The following is a 19,324-nucleotide window of genomic DNA, read 5'->3' on the forward strand; positions in this document are numbered from 1 at the left end:
ACTCCAAGAAACTCAAAGCCCAAGTCCAAGACTCAGCATACACAAACTATTGCATCATTCATCTATTGGGTGTTTCCTGTGATCTCTGTCAATAACAGACTTTGGCTCTGTAAGAATATCACATGTTCAAAGGGAGGAGACTCCGAGCAGAAATTTATAGTGAGGGGTGTTAAGGGTTCGAAATTGAGGATGAGAGTAAAACAATGATAGTCCAGAAGAGGTCGTTCAAACAATTGATTTTAATGAATGCACGCAGCGTGGAGAGGTGTAAACTGCAAAACAGTTGTACATCTCTGCCCAAAATACACTCCAGATTGCTTTTATAACATCAGGGTATTGTAACGCCCCTTCTTGCGTTTACAAGCGCATAATTTGCATGTACAGAACATTCATGTATTTTAAGAATTAAATGCAAACACAGAGGTTCCTCCTTGTGGCATACTCTTCCGAATATGGTGATGACCTAAGGCCTTTGAGGTCACCATGGACTGGACATCCTTCCGTCACCTGTAACTAAGCAAACTCAAATACCACAAGAAGCTGAATACATTCAGGCCTTTGCTCAGCTACTATTTTACTGTAACCATGTACTCAGCCTATGAGTTATGATACATATATTTAACTCAATCATTTTAAAGTAGTTATAACTGCACCTGTAATAAACATGTTAATATTTGATTATGATAACCCCTGTAATACAAATTATAACATAATGCCAGCAGCTTCAATAAACACTTTGATGAAATGATAATTAATGCAATGATAAGATGATGGTTATGTAAAATAATCCCTGTAATTCTACAGGGGGAACAAAGAGCAGAATTATTCCACAGCAGGACAGCTGTGACACAGACATGGCAGCCATAAACACAGATGGTATAGAGACAGAGCCCCTGATTGGTAAGTTAAATTAAAGCAAACAGAGTAATAAAGCTCAAGCTCTACCTGCTGGACACTGCAGAGTCATTTCCTGATCTAGTCTTTTTCTCTTTTACATATTTTTCTACTTTTTATTTGTATTTGATGTCTTTCTGTTTGTTTGTTTTTTTTAAAGTCTTTCTGACATCTGATCTAAAAGAGGTCTATCGAGCCTACAAATTGCAGAGCTGATCTATGATTTTTCAACATAAACATCAAACCCAAAAGTGACTTGTAGGAGAGCTGTGAAGAAATAATTAGAATGTGTGGTAACAGTTATTGCTGATCAATGTTTGAAGTTGATTTATTTCTACATTAATCAACATCAACACATTTCTGTGAATAACTTTATGTGTAGGATTAAAACCATCTCTCAAAGTTAGAGAAGTTATGCTCAACCAACCAAATCTACATTCCTGACAACGGGTCAAACATCAAGTACTAAAGCCCTTTCTTTCCAAGCGTGACTTGGAAACTGTTATTCATGCCTTTATTACTTCACATTTGGATTACTGCAATTCCCTTTTAATAAGGGTTGGGCTGGGCACTTTGTCATGCTTGCAACTAGCGAAAAATGCTGTGGCACGATGTTCAACTGGCAGAAGGAAATTCAACCACATCACTCCAGTTTTGGCCTCTCTATATTAGCTTCCTATTGAATTTAGGATCCTTTTTAAAGTTCCTTTACTGGTTTTTAAATCTAAATGGTCTGGCACCTGTTAATTTGTCTGATTTGTTGAAGCCCCATGTCGCCATTTGTTCACTTTGGTCAGCTGAGCAGCTGTTGCTTTTAGTCTCTAGGTCATGGCTGAAACTTAGAGGAGACCAAGGGTTCTCTGTTGCGGCTCTGATGCTTTGGAATAACCTTCCTCTCCATATTAAACAAGCTACATCTTATTGCTATGTTTGGATTTTGCTATTGTATTACTATATTTATATTTGAATTGTACAGCACTTTGGTCTACCAGGTGTGTTTTTAAAGTGCTATATAAATAAACAATGATGATGATGATGATGATGATGATAAAGTTGTTGGTTTTTTTACAGTTTTTTTGTGTTTTAATAAAATACATCTTAATTTATGGCTTTTTCTCACATCCTGATTCATCCTAGCTACCTGTTACTGCTTTCCTGTCTATCTGCTCTCTGTTTGAACTGCAAAGAACTAGAGAAACATCACACTGGTCTATTGTCAGTGTGTGAAAATATTTATATTATATGAAGGAAATGGTAATGTGTGAAATATATACCAACAGAAGTAAAATGTTTGCCAAATCTCTAAATATAGATGAGGAACTACAGGCACCAGAAGAATCACAAGAAGGAGGAACACCAGAAGGAACAGAACCACAAGACCTCCGGATAGTGCTTGTTGGGAAAACTGGAGTTGGAAAAAGTGCAACAGGAAACACCATCTTAGGGAAAAGAGCTTTTAAATCTGAAGGAGCTCCTTGCACAGTAACATTAGAGTGTCAAAAGGTTAGAGGAGAGTTTGAAGGTAAAACCCTGGCTGTAGTTGATACTCCAGGTCTGCTTGAGACTGGAGATATTAAGGGGCTGAAGAGAGAGATTGCTGCATGTGTCTCATTAGCTGCTCCGGGTCCTCATGTGATCCTGGTTGTGATCAAAGTTGATAGATTCACGAAAGAAGATAAAACAACAATAAAAAATATTCAAAAATTGTTTGGAGAAGAAACAACACGTTACACGTTGGCCGTATTCACCTATGGAGACAATCTGGAGGCTGATGAAAAGACCATAGAAACATTTATTGGTCAAAATTCAGTTCTCAGTGACTTCATCCATCACTTTAAAGGAGGATATCACTACATCAACAACAGAAGCAAGGATCGCTCGCAGGTCAAAGAGCTGCTGGAGAAGATCGACAAAATGCTTCAGCTAAACGGAGGAAGATACTACACCAATGAAAAGTTCATGCAGGCAGAGAGAGCCATTAAAGAGGAGATGGAACGACTTCAGAGAGTAAATCCGAAGATGACATGCAGAGAGGCAAGAAGACGAGCAGAGAGAAAAAACAAGTTTATCGAAGGAGGTATTGTTGGAGGTGCTGCTTTTGCTGGAGCTGCTGCTGGAGTTGGTATCGGAATTGGCATTGAAGCTGCTGTTGGAGGTGCTGTTGGAGCTGTGGGGGGACCAGTTGGAGCTGCAGTGGGAGCTGCAGTGGGAGCTGCAGCAGGAGGTGTCGCTCTGTTAGTAAGACAAAGGAAAAAAAAACAGTGACAGTTCATAATCTTTAAGCTGCAGTTTAGTCACATTAACAGAAGAAGATACAGGAAAATAATATCAGGTTTCTGATATTTTATCGTATTTTTGTTTGGGGGATTTTGCTCTATTGTCTTTACTTACAGGCTGATTTCTGACATTTTGTAGAGTATACAACAAATGTCTGTCTTACTGGTCAATGTTAGGATAATTGATTATGTGATTTGTAAGATTGTTTCTTGACTGTGAAAGCATAAACCTGTCAGGTTATGTAAATGTGTTTTGAAGCCATATGAATGCTGAAACTGACTGCTCAGTTTCATTTCCTGTATGATGCATCATGCAAAGATTCTGTTCATAAGGATAATTCAGTGCATTTTTGATTCAAGTGATTAAAATATCAGGTAAATTAAATGTGGTAAATTCCTAAAATGTCTTCTCCAGTAGAACCAATAGATTATATTTTGTGAATTTATTAAAAGAAATGTCAGTGTGTTGGTGTGAACTACGGAGTCTTATTCATTTTTTTCACTGTAATAAAAATGAATAACCTCATCTCTTATTCCCTGACCCTAAAATCATTTAGTTATGTTTGACATGTGTGGGATTAAACTACTGACAGTTGAGCAGGTGGTTATGTTATGTGCGCTTTGAGTGCTCAGAAGAGTAGAAAAGCGCTATATAAGAACCAGTCCATTTACCATTTACCATTTATGTTGCCATGGGTACTCACAAAAGACTGTTAACCTTGTATTTTCACCATTTGGTTAAATGAAGATAAAAGAAAATGTGGATGGTCGTGCAGATTCTTTTTTTTTTTTTCATTTTCCTAGCTGCAAGGTTTTCTAAAATTTTCTCCTGGGAAACAGGGTATTTTGAGTACTTTTATAGTAGACCAATAAAAATACAGGCCACTGGGCTGATCAGATTACACATCCATAAGGAGAGATCGCTTAGAAGAACTGAACATGATTTATTGAGATAGACAAGTTAATGTAATTGGCGATTAGACTTTGATGATGATGATCCATCATTGTAAGATGGATTCCCAAATGAGTCTTACAGGAAAATGATGGAGAGCACAGATTTACAGTTGAAACGATATATTTACATACACTTAAGGAAAAAAAAAACATGATCTGCTTGAGGAGCTTTTTCATGTGAAGCTCTCTGAGCTCAGGGCTAAGTTGCTGTGTTTCATCTTTAAGAGCTGCTGCCTCCTCACCGTTCTTCTTCTCCTAATGACACCATTTCTGCTTCAGATCTTTCACTGGGCCTAAAACAGATGAAGAGTAGATCTACTGCTGTTCACTGTTTGTGTCAATATGGAGAAATATGAAAGACAAACACAGCACATACAGAGAAATGTAGACAGAATGTGCAGCCAGTGCAGTAAATGGTCTAAATATCAGCTCTTTAGAAAATGATCCTGATGAACATGAAACTAACATCCAATGAGAAACACAGCTTCTTTGTTTCATGTCCAATAACAATAAATGAAGAGCTAATAAAGAGCTATTCTATTGTAAAATGCTGAGATGATTATTAGACAGAACCCAGCGGCTCACCAAAAGCCTGCATTGCAAATCTATATGAAAGTAATCTATGCTCATATATGGCAAAATCCTTTAAGTGTCACTGTGTTTTTCATCTGTGCTCTTGTTGGTTGGACAAGTTTGTAAATGACAAAGAGCTCAGTGGACTTTGCATCCATCAAATCCTGTTAGATGTTTGTTTTTCCTTCACAGCTTTGTGATGAAGGCTAAAGAACAGAGATATGAACTATTGCCAATATGAATCCTGATGCATGACGTGGGCACAGACCCACCAAAGCAACACTCAGCTCACCTCATTCCAGGCGCTTGTCTGCTGGAGACCATGAGCCTTGTTAGTCACACATTAGCACCGTGGTAGGAAACAGCCTCCATCATTTCATTAGATCTGAATTTGGACTGTTTCCTCTGGATGAGAACCAAGTCTGTCAAATCTATTGATCCAACACAAACTATCAAACACATTGGCTCACAGTCAGATTGGCTTTGTATGGATGGTGTAACAGGGGCTGGGAAAGGATGCTGAAAGCTGAATATAATACAGAACAATAACAGGACATATAATCATGTAGAAACATGATCTTCAACAGGCACACTTCTATTATTCATGATCACAAAGAACTTGTGCAGCCCTGATATCAGCCCTAATATATGAGTGTGTTTGAAACAGCATCAACATGACAGCTGTAAGAAATCTTCTCTCAGCCTTGTTTGGCAGAAGATCCCTGCAACAAAGATTGTAGCTGAAAGATGACGTGTGTAAAGTTTGTCTTTGGGAGGGTTGAGGCTGTTTTAGACCTTTGATAGTTTCAATCCAGTTCTGAAAGACAGAAATAAAAACAACATCATTAAGATCAGATCATGGAGCTGTTTCCTGCCTTGTTTCTAGCTTCACATTACAAGACTTTACTACAATAAAGATGCTAACATGTATCTGTAGGAACAACATCATTGGATCTAGAACAACTGGAGCCAAACCAGTGGCTCTGCTGGGATCACTGGTGAGCCAACACTTCCTTGTTGATGCAGATTTCAGGGCTTCCTGTTGCTCCTCCGTTATAACTGTTCTCTCTTCTCAACACATGATGACACAAAGGAATCAGCAGTGATGAAGATGATGCTGAAGCACACATTTCACACATATAACAGAGCAGTCCAGTTACACACACCTCTGCTTGACATTAGGCCTCAAACAAAGACACAAAACACTAACTTGACTCTAAATAGAAGAAACTGGCAGCTTTTTCTGTCCTGTGCTTATTTATATTTGACACACATGCTTCTCTTTGTGCAAACACACATCGCACTATAAGGGTAACCTAGCACACAATGATTGGACAGCACAGTGATGATGCTGGGAGATCCTATCTGAAGCAACACAGAAACACTGAGAACTTTAAACATTGATTATATTGAGATAAGCAGCCGACCCAGTCTAGATAAAGGTGAGCAGCTGGGACCGCTGCTGCACCAAAACAGGTTTCAGTGTTTCCATGTGTGTGTGTGTGATGTCTTTACTTATACTGGTCAATAGACTTTAGTCAACACATGATTGAAAGGTGTTACACATGAAATAAAAACAGTGTTTCATTTTATTCCTCTGAAGCAGCTGCATTATAACCAATCTGCTCCTTTGTGGCCTTTAAAACAGCTTAAATAACTGTTGTTATATTTGTTTCTGCTCCTCTTGGACAGACGACTCTTGAAAAGACATTTTGAATTTCAATGTGACTTTAACTGGATAAATATGGGATATATAAACGTCCCTCTGCAACAAACTGATTCCAGCTTCTACCTCATGATAGGAATGTTTTTGTGGCTCAAGATGACCTGATATCTTTCATGATGGAGACATTTGACACATGTTTCACATATTATAGACCAACAAGTTATTCATAGCAGTTTAAATACGGGAGTCACTTTTGGGCCCAGCAGATAAAACAGAGCCAATATTTCCTTCTTTATTTAAGTGACGTGTGTCACAGATGTGACCTAGTAAAGTGTAACTGAACATTAGTAACGTTATTAACACTCTCAGCTCGTCCTTGTTCCAGACCTGAAGATCCTCTTCTTTCATTCAGCAGCAGCTTCAGGTCTCTGATGGTCCAGGCTTGTTGTTGGGAAACAGCCCTGCTGGGATGATGGTGTCCTCACAGAAACAGTCAGTGATGCTGTTGATCTCCATCACAGAGCACGTCCCAGTCTGCAGTCTCAGTCCTGCAGGGCCTCGCTGGCTTCCTGACTCCACCCAGTCAACAACAGGAAGTGTTTGCAGGAACAAACTGAGGCTGTGGTCAAACAGGAGTTTTTATCTCCTGGCTCTGACTCTCACTGCGGCCCCGCTGCTGTGTCAACATGTGTTTGTGCTAAACAATGATGGAAAGTGTTATAAATGACTTGTTGGCCTCTGATCTGTCACAAACAGCTGAAACGTGTCTCTCATGAGTCACATGAAGGTTTCTGACAGAAAGGACAAAAAGTAGCTGCAGTCAGTTTGTCTCATTTTATATTTATTCATCTGGGAGAAAAATCTGAGGGACATTAAAATGTGTTTTTCAACAGAGACAAGAACATAAATATAACGTCACAGGTAAATGAACATATTTCAAGTAAACAGCTGGACTGATCAGGTCCAAACACAGAGTGATCAACAAACAGCTGTCATATCTTTATATATAAGCTCTTTATAAATCCTGTTCACTGCAGTCTGTTTACTAATAATGTCAAACTGTTAGAAACACAGAAACATCAGAATCGTCTTTGTTCACATAAACCTGTCTGGGATCCTTTGTTGTTCTTTTGATGCAGAGTTACATTATAAATATAAAGAGTTATTTCAGAGTCTCATCAGTTTTCCTGCATGTCTTTATTGAACACATCAGCAGGGCTGAAGCTCTCATGTTAAACACACACTGATCTATGGACACGTTCATGTGTTTCTAACAGCATCATAACCAGGCTGTTATCAGCTGCACTAACATGATGTCACACACACTGAATGTAACAGTGACAGTTTACATCATCACACAATCAGCTGTGATTGTTTCACTGTCATCAAACTAGTCAACAGGAAGTAGAATCAATAGAAACCAATCATTTACTGACAGCATGTCTGATTGAAATAAGTGCAGATTATGTATGAAGTATAACTGCACACAGTAACTGTGTTACAATAAGGACTTAACAGCGCCCTCTGCTGGAGTGTTTCAGTACTGCGTTAACTAGAATACACCACCTCCTCCTCACACCACCTGCTACAGCTCTACTCTTCTATGACTACAGTCATCCACAGCACTGATGTGAGGTCACATGGTTCATATGTAAGGAGCACAGAGACGTCCTAGCAGCTGACCTCAGGTCAGTTTAATGACTGTGAGCAGCAGCTGTGTTCTTGTCACTGTGACAGGGAGACACTCTCAGACACAGCGCTCATGTCAGCTTGTTCTCATGCAGGAGGATCAGGAGCTCCATGTTTGTCTTCATGTTTGAATCATGATGTGTTTGTGCCATCAGAGTCTGTCATGAGTACTCAGGGTTTCACAGCAGCTCTTCTGGATGCTGACGAGGACTCCAACCTCATGTTTCACCTCTCTGAGCTTCTGATGTCTGTGAACACTCGTGTTTCTTCTCTGGGCTCATCTGGACAAAAACACCTTTCTGTGTTTGGCTCCAGCCTCATTGTGACTGACAGGAAGTGTGTTATCCATGAGCTTCTTTGTTTCCTGCTGTGTTTCCTGTGAGTCCCGTTATTCACAGGATCAATCAGATCATCAGAGAACAGCTGATCAGCAATCAGTGGTGCCAATAGCGCCTCCTGTGGTGAGAGGATGCAATAATGCAATGGAGCATTTTTACACTGAACACTTCCAGTCATGGAAACTGTCTGTTGGATCTGTGTGACGTTGCTTTCTTGGTTAGAGTTCCTCACAAATGTCCAGATGATTCTTCTAATGAGGCGTCGACCATGTTTTCAGTTCTTTGGAAGAAAACATCGCCCTTTGCCATCCTTACTTTTCTTTGACTTCTTCAAATGCAGCTGAACTCCAGCTGGTATTTGATTGGACTCTGCAGCTGTTTCTGGTCATCAGTTCATTCCTGCAAACCTCTGAACCTGAACAACAATGATGCTGCATTGCTGGCTGATCCCAAAAGCTTGATTCTGTTCATCTGGACGTTTTCACGTTTGCTCACTGATCAGGTGACTTCTTCAGTCTCAGCTGACTGCAGCTTTACAACCTTACAAACAGCACATTTGCACAATGACTGAAACCAGCAGCACCTGATATATATGATACTAATATAATACATATACATATATAATCCATACTAATGATGAAGGAACTGAGCTCACAGTGTTCATTCAGTGAACTACTCAGTTTATTTTGGCCTCAGAAATGCTCACTCTGTTTGTACATCACTGTCAGCAATAGACTCATTCTGCTGTGTGGACAGGAACACATGTGACATCACTTCCTGTTTGTTTGTGACTGAAGAGAAAGAAGTTTACAAGGAATCATTTAGAAGAGTTTCAAACACTAACTGATTGAATCCATGAATGTGTTTGTGAGTGAAAGAGACAGACATGTACAGACTGAACTATCTGTTCAACAGTCAGAGTGTTTCTCTAACAGGAGACACTCTTTACACTCAGCACAGGGACACTGAGGCACCGGGACAGACCCAAAAGCCAGGATAAAGAGTTTGAGTGAATGTGGTGTTGAAGGTGTGGAGGTGGATCAGAGTGTCAGAGGAGACTCTGTAGAAGGACAGAGTGCCAGCAGGACAGTCCACATACACTGCTGCTCTGTTAGAGACAGAGGAGGAGGAGGAGGAGGAGGAGGAGGAGATGGATGTGTCTCTGTTATTGTGCCAGACAGAATCAGTACCATCAGAAGTGCAGCTCAGACTCCAGGACTGATCATTGTATCCAAACCAACTGTCATCACTGCCTCCTTTCCTTCTGATGCTTCTGTAACTATATAAACTCTTCCTCTCCACTCGACCTCCCAGTAACAGCGACCAGTCAGACCATTTCTACACAGCAGCTGCCACCAACGATCAAATCTGTCTGGATGATCAGGATATGACTGAACCTCCTCCACATGTGTCACCTTCCTGTTGTTGTCAGACAGTTGGAGCTTTGTGTTCACTGTGTTTGTGTCGATTGTGAGTTGACAGGAATCTGATGGAGAGAACAAACACAATCCAGCTGCAGTTATTGATCCATCATCTGTTCATTGATTGACACTTTGATGATGACTCCTGACATGATGAAGATGGTTGAATGTGTGCTGCTTTGTTTTCATGAATCCCATTAAAAACACACTTACACTTCCTCAGACCTGGTCTCAACCATCGGACTCCAGCAGGCTCCACCCTGAAAGGAGGAGGGGTCAGAGCAGCACAGTCAGCATGCACATTACATGGCTCTCATACACACACTGTTATACACTGATAAAGGAACAGTCCAACATTTTCACAGATACACTTCAATCCATCCGTGGATCAAACTGCTGATGATTGGACTGATCCTAGATCAGTACATCACTGTGTTGAATGAAATATGACTGATTCAAACTGTGACCTTCATTATCTTTATATTCCTCTCCTGTTTCGTTGGAAAGGACACCTCCCTGCCTTTGCTGCCAGCTGCTTTTCTCCTCTTGGAAACACATTTAACATGGCTGACACTTTATTAGGTACACAGTGGCCACTGTCTCAGGTACAGCACACCTGTGACCTAATAAAGTGGCGGTCACTTGTTTATGAGCCATCAGCTTTTTTAGCCGACCTGTTTACCTCTAACTTTGTATCAGCAGCAGCGAGCCACAGAGCGAGTCCGGCAGGAGCAACAATCCCACCACAACTTCTCCAGAAATGACCTCGTCTGGTTTCATTGAGTTATTTAATGTCCATACAGAACAAACTGGATGTTATCAGCTTACAGAAATCACATGAACGTGTGCATTAAAACATGTTAGTGGATTATCCACCAATAAATGAGGAGATATTGACGTGTTAACAGATGACAGATTAGGCCTGGGTCTGTAATACTGTTCAGCTCATTCATTTCCATCATTTAATTTGGCTGATACAAACCACACCTCATCTCCTAATGCACTGAGCTTTCCTTATCTGTGACTGACTGCTGGTCCATGGTGTTCCTCTCCCTGCTGAGATGGTGCAAACAGCTGCCTTCTTTCAGTCACATACACCAGTCTGTCCACTGTCACTCTTTCCATGACTTTCCCTGGATGAGATGTTAGAGCTGTAGGCCTATAACCTGTGGTCTTAGTGGGGTCTTTCCCTGGTTTCACAGTTCTTTCCAGCTTCCTGATATATTCTATTATAGAAGAGCAGCAGAGCATCCTCTAACTGCTGCATCATGATGTAACACACCTGATCCTTCCCAGGTGAAGTCATTTTTATGCATTTAAGAGCTGCTTTGAATTCAAACATTACAAACTGAACATTAGAACTATCCTCTTCTCCAGGAGTTTCCTGATTTAACATTTCAATATGATTCATTTTTGTTCTCTCACATCTGCCGTCATCACTTCAATTATTCCCACTGTGGATTTGATCAGATTGTTTGGCCAGCATCTCTACATTTTCCCATCCACACTACCTGGAGCTCATTAATACTATTAATACTGGAAACTGCTGTTGAATTCTGATGCTGACACTTTATGGTGAAGAAGTTAATTGCAGTAACAGGACTGGTTGGCTTATGATACACTGGACATTTCCATCAGTGTGTTTATGAAGCCAGTGTAAGTAATAACAGGTTTATTACCTGTCAGGACCTTTGTGGTTATTATTTTATTGCACGACCTGTTAATGTGTGTCGAGAGGAGTTGTTGTTGAAGCTAACAGTATCATTATTATTTCAACTGTTTAACAGGTATTATGTAAACTACATTTATATTTCACTCATTGTGGGAGAATCAAAGCGCTTTGTTTTGTCTGCTCACAGACAGCACAGATACATGCATGTATATACAGCCCACGTCCAGCTCTGCGTTTACTCCTTCTGATCCATTTCTATAGAGAATAAATAACAGAATCATTCTCCATTGTTTCCAACTCTACCAGCTGCATTTAATGAAGGAGTCTGAATTTACTTTACGACGACTGCTGTTGTTTCCTGTCTGCGTTCATGTTCTTAACTGTACTCCACACATTCTGAATTGGTGTAGTTCTTCCTAAAGTATTCCTGCCCGTACATCCTTTTAGTTTTCCTAACTGTTTCCTTTCCTGTTTCCTGATGCTCGTTGGTATTTTTTCCTCAATGCAAATTCATGCTAAGCTCCTTCATATCCATCCCTGTTTCTAAACCTGTAATAATTCCTTTAATGTGTCTTTGGCCTAATTATGAGTCTGTCCACATGTTTTTAGTTCCCCACTTGCTTTTGATTCTCTGAAATTTATCCTTGAAATCATTTACTGGCATCTCTCCCTGTCACTCCCACTATCCCCAGAATACCAGAGTATTCATCTCCTGGTTTATCATATGGCCTCTTTACATTTTCTCCACTCGTCCCTGTTTCTACAGTCTTGCCCCATCTGCAGGCAGTCCAAGAGAAACTGCATCTGCCATTTTCTTCTTCTTAATCTTTGATTTTTCTCTTCACTTTCTCCATTGGGTCTTCTTAGACACACCTTCCAGAAAGCAGCAACATTTCTTGTGCCCCATTTTTCAAATTGTGCATCTTACTTCAGCTTAATGTGTTTACTGTTTTGTTTTTACACAGGTCATGTAAAAAAAAGTGTCTGACATTCAAAAATCCTACCAGAGGCTCGACAAAGCTGAACTGAAAGACAGCACGGGCACTAATCATAGCAGCACAGAACTTAAGCACACGGTCCATAGAAGCTGGGGTCTACAGGTCTACCAGGACAAGCTTAGTGGTAAGTCCCCCGAAAAAGTTTCACTTGTGCTGTTTCTGTGTAAATTACTGGTTTATTTGAACAATTTCATCAGCTGAACCATAAATACTCCAAAACAATTTCTTTGTGACTCAGTGTGATTTTGCATTTTGTAATATTAGCATGTCAAACTCTACATTCTCTAAACAGATGAGAAATGAAGTGTATTTAATAATAAAAGTTATCTCTCAGAGACAAAGTTAGTGTCTCATTCAGGTCTGTATCTGTGTCGTCTCAGACACATGCAGTGCTCATATTTGCTGTTTTGTTTGCCACTCAGACCACTTGCTGACAGGGGCAGCAATTTCATTTAAAGTCACATTCACTGATACAGGCTGCTAGAGCTCCAACCAGGAGGGTACACACATGATCCAGGGAAAAATATCTGATTAATATTTTTGTGCTGAAACTTGAACGTATATGTTCTCTTACATAAATATTAAGAGGTCCTGTGTTTTACTACAAAATCATAGTAGTAAAACACAGGACCTTTGGGTTAGATATAAGGTGATTTGACAAATCATGTCTGTTGTAAATGAGTAAGCCATTTATTGACCTGACTGAGGTTTTAAATCATCATCAGAAAACACTGAATCCTGACCTGAGAATTCCCAGTGTGCACTTTGCACTTTCCGCTGCAGAAAATAGAAGCGTCAGGCCTGAATCCTGCACGTTGTTGTTACCCAGGTCCAACTCTCTCAGACTAGAGGACTGGGAGCTTAGCACTGAGGACAGCGTTTCACAGCTTCTGTCTGACAGGTTACAGCCACTAAGTCTGAAATAATGATGACAAGAAGACATGAAACACTTGTGTTAAAGTATATTTATGGTGCCATGAGGAGCTACTACATTTACAATATTTCAACACTGTTTCAGGACATGCTGGAATCCTTATTGCCTCATGTTACAAAAGACAAATGTGGCAGTTTACTGTGACTTGGATGGATTCATTAAAAAAAAACATACACACAATGTTATTTTTTTCCAAATGAAATTGATTAAATGACGTTAATTGATGAAAAAAAATCGATATCGCTTGATTCGACCTCAGCGTTTCCAGTTTGCAGTATTGACTCTTCATCCCAGCAGACAGAAGCTTCACTCCTGGATCCAGCAGCAAATACTATTTTTATAATGGGTCTATCTGATGATTATTTATTCATCTTTTAGCCGTCCAACACTAAAAATTATTAATACGGGTGCAAAGACATAACATTAATCATCAGTGTAAATATTTTAATGCTATCCAAATATTATTTGCTTAGTCTGTCCTCTCGCACTCACAGAGGAAACGAGGACGCCCCCTTAAAACCCATCTTCAGTTGGCTCAACCATGGCCGGACTTCATGTTGGCTTTGCGACAGACAAACCACTTAAATTAGAGCAAACTCCAGTCAAGCACCACTTACCTGCAATCTGTGGACACACAAATGGAAACCATTGAGAATTATACAGAAACATAAGAGCTGTTTATTGTAACACTTGGAGATCAGGTGCCTGGTGACTCTTTGTATAGAAGAGTGAGATTATCTCCCCACCAACAGCTGCACGTATACAAACCCCAGGTGCTGGGATGGCTTTGAACATGTGACACTTTCTGCAAACACATGGACAGTTTCATAACCACAAAGATTATTCCTGCAGCGGCAGAATTGTATCCACTGTGTGAGAGGTGAACGTCAGACAGTTCTTAGAAAATGTAGTTTCTCTTTTAAGGTTTTAATATCTCTGTTACCCCCATTTGTCTAAAAACTATTGAAAGCCCTTCATGTAAGAGGTTTATTATCTGTGCAGGATGGAGCATCCTCAGAGTGAAAGGAGAGCTTTGTTCACACAGTTTTTTCCAAAGCTGACTAATTAGGAATCTCAAAGTTGGCTTTCCTCATAAGTAATACATGGTCTCAGTCAGGCTGGACATGATCACTCCTACAGGAAGCAAAGTAAATGTACTATGATTTTATTTCACCTGTGAAATGATGAAAAACAGCAGAATAGCTAACGCTAACAAACAGGTGTTGAAATGTTTCATTTTCTGCTGTTTCATAGGTCAAAAAGGGCGTTGAACCAAACTGAAGCTGAACTGCTGCTACTGTTGTAGTGCAGTATCTGCTGTGTGCTTCATCATATAACCTTCTGTACACAGCAGACAGAGGCTACTGGCAAGTCCATCTGCTAAATAGCTTTAAAAACTGGTTAGTGAAGTGGCTTTGATAATACTGATACACAATCTTTGCTACTGTCACAGGACAGGGATCCACCAGGGAGTAGTTGTCAGGATAAAGAGCCTTCGCTTCTCTAAATATAAACTGGATACTTGTAGGAAACTTTGGGAAGCAGCATTGTTCCTCATATCGTTTAAATGTACGTTAGCTCAGGTACTTCTTCCATACTTGCTCTACAGAAAGCAAAAGAGTTTGGAGCTCTGCAAACATTTCCAGCACAGCTGGATTTGTTTGTAACTTTGGTCACCTCTGTATCATCCCTCAGATTCTTGTCTCTACTGCACAGCTGTGAAACCATGACACCACTAGTGATGCTGAGGAGAAGTCCAGTTTAAATAGACCTTTATTCCTGGAAAACAAACACATGAAGTGATGCTTTTAAAGAAGAACATTTCATCGCACTAATGAATCAAGCATCTGTATGTTTGTCTGTCAGTCTGTCTGCTCAACAGTTCCTCTGATCTACTTCAGACTTGGTGGGTATTTTGTTTCTGGAGCGGTCAAAGTCTGTCACCGTGTTGCTTTGTCTGCTGTAAATCTGCCTGTACAAAGGGAAACATGCATGTTTTTAGATGCAGAACATGGGTGCATTTTTGGTCATCTTCTGTGATTATGTGTATTTCATATTCATTTAATTCTATTATTTTTTGTATATGAATCTTTACAAAGTGTGTAGATACAAAGGCTTGATTAAAACAAAGGTCTCAGCTGTGCTGTTAGGGATGTACTCATATTTGTTTCAAAATGTAATGAATCAAAGGATTTTAGGCATTTCATCCTTTTTATTTGTTTGGTTCTAACAGCAGGTGGATAAAAGCATGCAAGTGATGAATCTAATTTTGAGATATTATGAGCATTGTTAATAAAGAAAGAGCAGAGATAGTAAAAAGGAAACAGGTCATGGACGTGAGATTTTCAGAACAAAAGCTCCTCAGTGAGACGATCACCTGGACACAAGGTCAGGCTGCTGGGACTCATCTAGAGAGCAAAATGGAAAAGTGATCTGTGCATAACATCACTGTTGATTGCAGCTATTTACATCAAACTTCTTCTCTGAGATAAGAGGACCATTTCTGGGAAACATGACAGTATTTTAAGGCTGGATGCTGGTTTGCAGGGAGAACTGAATGAAATTCTCCTGCACCTCAGCGCTGAGGTCCACACCTGTGAAAACAGATGAGGTCAATCTGCTGCAGCACGTAGAGCTTTACTGATCAGCAGAACAGGTTCAAAGGATTCAGCAGAGCGTAGAATCAGAGCTAAACGCCACATTACCATAGAGTTTGTTAACAACAGCTTTCTTTCCCCTTTGTCTCGATGGACTGAATCAGGGATACTCGTCATACTTCACCTCAACCAAGTCACTGAGATACTCCAGCCTGACAAAGCAGCAGAAATGAAATGATGAAAGCAGAAACAGCAAACACACCAGATGGTTCAGTTGTGTTTTTCTCTCTGTGTGTGCACTCACGCACACTTGTGTATGTGAACTTTCCACGTTCCTCAGTTTGTTTCTCCAACATGAGCCATTAGGGCTGCAAAAACATCACTAACACATGAATTCTTTCTCTTTTTGTTATCACCTGTGATTATGTGTTTTATGTTTATTTCATTTACGAGTTCTTGTATAGTTAAGTGTAACTAGACTTCTGTGGGCGTAAATGATTGTTTTGTATACAGATCTGTACAAAGGATGTAAACACTTGATTAAAAAGGAGATCTCAGCTGTGTTGTTATGGATGTACTTCAACGTATTTGTTAAAAAAGAGAATAAAGCAAAGTATTTTAGCTGTTTGGGAGTTTTTGTTTGCCAGCAAATTGTTCGATTCAATTCAGTTTTATTTATATGGAGTCAAATAATAACAAAGGCCCTAGAATAGCCCTGAGTTTGGCTAGTTGACACTCCTCTGAAGAACTAATAAAAAGAGGAATAAGGGGATTAGTTTTCAAGTTTTATTTCTTTAAAAATAAAAGCTGCGCACGCTCTGTCTTCTCCTAGCGGGGTGTGTTTTAATTAGGTTCATCAGCCACTGTGTGCATTTTGGCTTTTCATGGTAAATTTACACAAACAGGAGTTACTTTTTATCCTGACACTATAGAAAGACTTTTGTTGTTAGACTGAAAGGGCAAATTGTGTGTGTGTTGCATTGTCACATTGTTTTTAACAACTGCGCTTTGTTGACTCTTTCAGACTTTAAGATGCCGTGTATCTCAAGAAATGGGGAGATGAACTGCTTTTTTGTCTGTTTTTGAGGGTGGGAGGAAAAGGAATAAAGGTTGATAAGAGCCAGCGAACTCCTTCCTTACACTTTGACATACGTTTTAAGATGGCGCCGGTGTCTATGGCTGGCCGTCTTTACTCTCGCACTCGCCTGCATCTGCCCCTTTGCTCTTCACCCTCTCTACCCCGGCTTCTGGATTTTGGCATAGTACTCTTTATTTTCTTCATATTATGCTCATCAGGTGGCTGTGCATTATTAACATATGACCGGCAAACACTCCTAGACCTCCGTTTCTCCTATTCACATCGCTTCGATCGACACTGGACTTTGGGAGATGCCGCCCCACTACGACCAGACTCCCCCACTAGCTTTCCTTGCCTACCCTCTTTCAATCTGTATAAGAAACGACACAGGAGATGTGGTAAAAGGAGTGGCTTCCATGTGCGTATGAAAGCTTACCTTGAAGCACGGGCTACGGTTTACCCATATGCCTCTGGGGACTTGCTACGCTCTTTCCATCCAGTCTCCAGCGATCGCCTCGTCACTAAACTGCTTGGCCACCGGTGGATTTGCTCCGTCTCACAGGAAGCTTCCTTCCTTCCAGTGGCATGCCTCCCTGCTCGGACCTGGATCGCCTGGTACATACATGGTGTCAACCACAGCAACCTCAGTGCCCTGCGATGTGCTACTCGTGCGGATGCTGCGCCCCTGACACGGATGGCTCTTTTCAACGTCAGGTCGCTGGTAAATAAGACCTTTGTGTTAAACGACTTTTTCTCCGCCACGAGCCTTGATGCTCTCTTTTTGACGGAGACCTGGATTCGCCGGGTCCGACAGCTACCCTGTCCTTCCTACCTCAGCTACGAGGCTCAACATTTGGAGTTGACCGCCTCGGGAACTTCTCTGTTTGTTGTGGTTTACCGGCCACCTAAATATAATAAGACTTTTATTCATGAATTTGCTGACCGTCTTGGTTCAGTTATTTTTAAATATGACTGTGTGCTTATTGTTGGTGATTTTAACATTCATATCTGCTGTAATGACGATCCGTTAGCCAAAGATTTCCTTGCATTAACGGACTCTTCTAATCTTGTCCAGTGGGTTAACCAACCAACCCATGCTAGGGGCCATACTCTCGATCTGGTTTTCTCATATGGCTAGGACATTAGCATTAAGGATATAAGCAATGTTGGGATTTCTGATCACTTTCCTGTTATCTCTGATGTTAACTTATGTACTTCTGAACTTCACCCTGATACTCTCTTACACGTAGAGCTGGGCGATATAAGATTTTTTCATATCACGATATGTTTTTTTCATTTCAGGCGATAACGATATATATCACGATATAAGCCAAATAACTATATTTGTAAGATTTAAATGTGCCGTTGCTCACAAGTAAAATGTGAAATAATTAGCAGCTTGTTTTAATTAAAATATTTATTTCCCATAATAAGTTCAACAGGGTAGATGTACTTAAGGAACATGAGACTTCAGTTTCAGATAAAGGCAAATATTGTAAACTACACAAAAGGCAGCCGCTAAAGCGTTTAAGTTTCAAAATAGAACAAACAAAACAGACTACTAAATTATCAATTTCACTTAGAAACAAAATATTAATTCTAAAAATAAATCTTAGGTCGTTTTACAGAAGAACAGACAAAATTGACTAACCTTTGTCAATATCAAATAAACTGAGAACTAAAAGGAAATTCTCAGGCTACGTCCACACGTACACGGGTATTTTTGAAAACGGAGATTTTCCGTTTTCGTTTTAAAAAATAATCCCGTCCACACGTAAACGCAGAAATGAAGGAAAACGCTGCTAGGAACATGCCAAAGCAACAGGTGCCGATATATTCCTAACCGTGTAGAAATGTTGGCCAATCAGAAGCCTAGAAGCCTCGGTAGGAAATAGTAAACAAAGATGGGGCATAGAAGCAGAACCGAGTCGTATGTGTGGAGGGACAGTAACTATGTGTGTATATGTAAGCATTTAAACACTGCAGAGAGTACAATTAACAGTAACAGTATGGTAGAAATTCATTTCACCGAAACAATAACGTGGCGCACAGTGTGGCGTCAAAAAAGGCGCACACCTTTGACGCTGCGTTTTCTCCGTTTTTCTCGTCCACACGTAAATGCAAAAGCGGAGTTTTCGGAAAATCTCCACCCTGGCAGGCGTTTTAGAAATCTCCGTTTTCAGTGACTGAAAACGCCGTTTACGTGTGGGACGAAAGGTGCAAACGCATAGAAA

At 40.3% G+C, this 19,324-nt stretch overlaps 1 pseudogene; it reads right to left on the reverse strand.

The window, feature by feature from the left end:
* LOC120435103 overlaps positions 1 to 19,324 on the reverse strand; it is an 89,447-nt pseudogene that overhangs the window by 32,752 nt on the left and 37,371 nt on the right.

Source organism: Oreochromis aureus, linkage group 3, assembly GCF_013358895.1.
Source record: "Oreochromis aureus strain Israel breed Guangdong linkage group 3, ZZ_aureus, whole genome shotgun sequence".
NCBI classification, from domain to species: domain Eukaryota; kingdom Metazoa; phylum Chordata; class Actinopteri; order Cichliformes; family Cichlidae; genus Oreochromis; species Oreochromis aureus.